This window comes from Palaemon carinicauda, chromosome 39, assembly GCF_036898095.1.
Source record: "Palaemon carinicauda isolate YSFRI2023 chromosome 39, ASM3689809v2, whole genome shotgun sequence".
Taxonomy (NCBI): Eukaryota; Metazoa; Arthropoda; class Malacostraca; order Decapoda; family Palaemonidae; genus Palaemon; species Palaemon carinicauda.
The window spans coordinates 46912390-46914889 of NC_090763.1; positions in this window are offsets into that span (position 1 = coordinate 46912390).

A 2500-nucleotide genomic window follows, 5' to 3' on the forward strand; every position below is an offset into this window, starting at 1 on the left:
CTGGCAGCGGTGTCTTTTGGCGAAGCTGCTGGCAATGGTATCTTTCGACAAAAATGCTGGCAGCGGTGTTTTTCGACAAAGCTGCTGGCAGAGGTATCTTTCGGCCAAGCTGCTGGCAGCGGTGTCTTTCGACGACCATGCTGGTTATGGTGTCTTTAGACAAAGCTTCTGGTAGCAGTGTCTTTCAACGAAGCTGCTGGTGACGGTATATTCCGACGGAGCTGTTGGCAGCGGTGTCTTTCGACGGAATTTCCGGCAGTGCAGCGGTGGCTTTCGGCGAAGCTGCCGGCAACGGTGACTGTGACTTTCCATGAATATCATATCGCGAGGGGAAGTTTAATTCTGGCCTCAGTCATTTACCCCTCTGATGTTGTTTCATTGTCATCTTTATTTTTATACGTATTTTAGTCTTTATAGTCTTCATATTCATGGTCCTGTATTTTTTCCTTTTTTACACATAAGGTGATTTAATTTTGAAGAAACTTCAACAGAAATATAATAGCCTGATTAGTTAGAAGTATGTGGTGTTGTGCAATTTATGACTTGATGATAATAATGATAAGAATATTATAATAATATTAGCCATATTGGGGTAATTCTTTACTGTTCCAGATGCGTGATTATTAGATATAAAAAAAGTCGAAACCAAGGCAGAACTCTAATCCTTTTAACTGGTACAAGAAACGGAATGAAATCAAAGCACAAGATTATTTTGATTTTTAAAAAATTGGTGTCGTAGTTTTCTCTGTATGTTTTCGCCTACATGTACCCTATCTTTACCGCTTCGGGTAAAATGCTTTCAAAGTACACATCCGAGAATAACAAATACTGTAGGATTCTAAATGCTTCACCAACACATACAAACAATACCGGTATATTGAATATTGCACTGTATTTTTCAGCGTAAAGTTTTTTTTTAGGTTATCGATCTTTATAGCTATATATGTAGGCATGTACATGTGTGTACAACCACGCACGCACACACACACCTATATATATATATATATATATATATATATATATATATATATATATATATAGATATATATATATATATATATATATATATATATACATACATACATACATACATACATTATATATGTATATATATATATATATATATATATATATATATATACATATACATACATATATGTATATACATATATGTGTGTGTGTGTTTGTGCATGCATGCATGTATGTAGTATTTGGGACCATTTTCGATCTTGCATTCAATTCTGCAGCACTACATATGAGTGCTCTTATTTGCTTGGGGAAAGAAAAAGGGCTGGGGGACTATCCACTTCACTCATCTAAGGACTTGCTGGGATATTAAAAGACCGATCTCTTCATGACGCATCTCGCCAACGGGAAAATGCGTATGTCTAATCTGTCGTTGTGTGAATATTAATACAAATGCTTTCGTTTCTTGCCACTTTCCCCCTCGAAGCGTAAACGCTATTCGGGGTGAAGATAGCTACGTGGCGTGTCAAGAATACGTCCTCTGATATTATGGGATATACCTAAAAGTAAAAGTTAGGGCTTCCGGCTACTTTCCCTCTCGAAGCGTAAACGCTATTCGGGGTGAAGATAGCTATGTGGCGTGTCAAGAATACGTCCTCTGATATTATGTGATATCCCTAAAAGTAAAAATTAGGGATATTCGCGTCAGGAGTTAGAATTCTGGAGACCTTAAGGTAAAATTCTCTGGGAATATCACCGTAGTCAATTATACCCTAGGAAGTTACGTTAAAGGAACTTCCATCAGGACGACATGGCCTGAGCCCAAAAATACTTTTATGCGAATGTGACTTAGCAAAGAACAGTTGTTGGATATCAGTGCTTTATTGCAGTGTTTGTTTATAATTTTGAGCCTTTAAAATAACTAAAAAAAAAAAAGGAAAAATTTCCTTTTCTGGTTTGTCAAAAACTCGAACATGTTATAAGAGTGATTTTATAGCTAATTCATTGTTTAACTATGGATAAATTAGAATATTTTAGTGGAATAAGCATCTTCCCATCTAATTTTTCTATTTTTTCTTACTGAGCTATTTTAAAGAATCTGATTCCCTGTTCCATCGGCCTTCATATATGAGAATATATGAAATTAGTATTGATTTAACCCCATTCTTTGTTAACATGTATAAAAAAATCAACTGTTTTGAATATCAGAATTATTTTCCAACCAGTTCGAAATATAAAATAATTTTGCCATCGGCGCGCAAAATAAGAAATGGCCCATTTTTGTGTCAGAATATAGAAATGATGCAGCAGCCTTTTGAGTGTACTCAAAGTTCCCCGAATTTATAGGGTCTGGCCAACCGTATATATCACGCCTTTGTTGACTCTGGAATTTTGAGCATCTCGTAAATAACGCATGTAAATGAGGGAATCGTGTTGAGGGACGGCGGAAGGTTGAGGCTAGGGAACGAATGGCATCCGGGGAGAGGGAGTGAAGGGGGAGGGGAGAGAGGGAAGGGTAGATCCAAGGGGAGGT